We start from the raw sequence: 3,113 nt of genomic DNA, 5'->3' as shown, positions 1-3,113 counted from the left end.
GGTGCCAGAGATTAATATCTAGATCAGGAATAAGAAATTTAATAGACCGTAAGTTTCTGTCCAACAAATTAAGATGAGAATCAGCAGCTGAAGACCAAACAGGAGAACAATACTCAAAACAAGGTAGAATGAAAGAATTAAAACACTTCTTCAGAATAGATTGATCACCGAAAATCTTGAAAGACTTTCTCAATAAGCCTATTTTTTGTGCAATTGAAGAAGACAGAGACCTTATATGTTTCGTAAAACCACTAATTATATAATTACCAGGTTATCTAATTTTAGAAAATCTTAGAACCACCAAAATATAGTTTTATTAATACTCAATGACTTGAATTTTTTTTTTCTTTTATCAAAATGGGTTGGAAATAACAAAATGAGACAAAGGATTTGATTCCGCCAATGTTGACCAAATCAGATCATCCTGGACTTGGTAACTAGTAAACTATGCTGGGTCGGAGCCAATGAGCAGGTTATCGAGTAAGCAGATTGCTCCTAAATGAATCCCAGAAGACGGAAAATTTAGTCCCTAAGAAGAAAATGAATTTGCTTTACGGTGTCCATGTATGGGTCGTAGCCTGATGCTGTCCACTAGTTCACCCAGTTGAAAATGAGTGTCCTTATTTACAGCTGTCATAGCAATCGGCGTTAGCTTTAAAACCTCACTCTACAGACATTATATATAATTGATAGCACCTCGCCTTCCAGAGGGACAACAGGCCTATGGTATATGACACACACACGCCTACACGAACATATACACACCCATGCTTCGGCATCTAAGGACAATTATATAAGAAAAGAAATATGTCCAAAAGTTATATATATATATATATATATATATATATATATATATATATATATATATATATATATATATATATAGTGTGTTTGTGTGTGTGTGTGTATGTGTGTGTGAAGGTATAGGAGAATTTATATATATACCATTAAGTTAACTTCAAAGAAAAATTATGAATTATGTTGAACATTCATACTTTTTAAATTTTATAATCAGCTTTAGCTAACTAAGAGACGTAACGAATAGAAAATTCACAATAACTAAAAACTCGTCGAAAACGGCAGAGAAACTAGTTTTTAATATTCGGGAGACAAACATTACAAAAATCCTCTCATCTTCCTTTCCTGGAAAATGTCTGAATCCTTTGCGAACAAAGTGAATCTAAATGCTCCAGTTTTATTTGAAAAGGATTGTTTTATTACAGAGGTTCATCAATATTAATTTTCTTTGGCCTAACTGTTCCGGAAACGATTCCTGGGAAGATGATTTAATCAACCTTTTTTTTCACCAAGGTCTCGAGAAAGTTTGGTGTTGCAGGAAATTAGCAGAGCGAGGAAAAATCCGGATGGAAACCTCAGGAGAATATCACTCATATATATTTCTGTTTACGTAATGATGAAACGATGCAGTGATGGGAAAAACAAGTAAGATTTTATTGCATGAAATGATACTAGCTATATATGAAGATTACTTGAAATGTAAATGACTATGTGGTGGAAATATATTTGGATATTGAAACAAGTATAATATGGTTTAGCTAAATATGGAAAGAAAATGTGATTTATTGACCACGATGGATGTAACACTCAAACGAAGAACCAGGAAAAGGCAATTCATTGAATGAAATAGAACATTTAAGTGATTAAATACTCGATACTAAAACAAAAATTCAAGCAGGAATGAAGGAAAAATACGAGAGTAACCAACAATATATTTTGCTCTTGCATTTTTTACTAGAATTATCCAGAATATTACAGATCTTCCTCTTTCCATTTGTCATATCACCTACGATTTTTTTCCACCTCTCATCGAATTATTGTCCTCCACGTTAAAGGTCACTCATGAATGGCAGAGGAAAGGGACAAGGATATTGCCCTTGCAGGACAATGACCTAGAGACTGACCATATATACATATGATCAGTGCCTAAGCCCCGTCTCCTAAGCTGGGGCCAGGAAGGGTCAGCTAATGGCTGGTGATGACTCAACAGATAGACCTATAAGGCTACCCCCCAAACACCCATTCTTAGCTCAGAAGGACGGCGAGGTTTCAAACATGACGAGAAAATATTGAGCTTGATCAGGACTCGAACCCCAGTCCGGCAGATCACCAGGCAGGGACGTTTCCAATAGGCCAGCAAAACGACAATCGATCCTTCACTTATTGAATTCACCAACATCTTCAAAAGAACCTCCAACTTTTCAGTTACTTTTAGCATTCATCTTCTCCACTTCACTTCCATTGACTTCTGTGAAAACCAAAGGATTTCCTCTCAGGATTTGAATACCTCAGTCAATTCACTTATTAAGTTAATCCCTTCCTCTTATATCTTATCAATATTCCAAATATTTGATCATGAATTCATATACGGTTCAGTTGATTGCATGCTTGTATCAATACCAACATTCAATGCTTTTCTTCCAGACAGACATACATTGATAATAAAATTATGATTCTTCGTCAAATTTGCTCTTAACTTTAACCTTTTAAACGATTATAAACTCTTGCTATATGATTCGAGGTCTCTCTTCACTTTTCTAATCAACGCTGTATTATCTGAAAATACAAACCATCCCACAATAAGCAATTCACGACCCATTTTTTATCGCACTGTTTTTCATCAAACAAAAAATCCTTTTTCTTTCTGAATATTTGTATCACTCCAGTAATAAAGATATCGAGCCATAACAGAGAACTAACGCAATTTTGTCTAAACCTTGATTTAAAAGATAAAAGTCAATCTCATACCTAACGATAATACAACATTCTTTACTTCCATTAAAAAAGCATTTTATCGCTCTGCGTAACGTATCACCCATACCTTATATCATCATTACATTCCTTCTATTAAAGGCTTTATATAATGCCTGATCACATAACTATTTCACAAGTACCAGACAAACACACACACACACACACACACACACACACACACACATATATATATATATATATATATATATATATATATATATATATATATTCAAATAAGCCATATATATTTTTGATACATTAATGTCTGGATTCTCTTAACGACCTCGGGATCAGAGCCCCAGGCGAAATCACACAAAGACAAGAGCTTGTGTCCGGCCGGG

This window comes from Palaemon carinicauda, unplaced genomic scaffold, assembly GCF_036898095.1.
Source record: "Palaemon carinicauda isolate YSFRI2023 unplaced genomic scaffold, ASM3689809v2 scaffold1, whole genome shotgun sequence".
Classification (NCBI taxonomy): Eukaryota; Metazoa; Arthropoda; class Malacostraca; order Decapoda; family Palaemonidae; genus Palaemon; species Palaemon carinicauda.
This window is presented reverse-complemented; position numbering follows the sequence as displayed.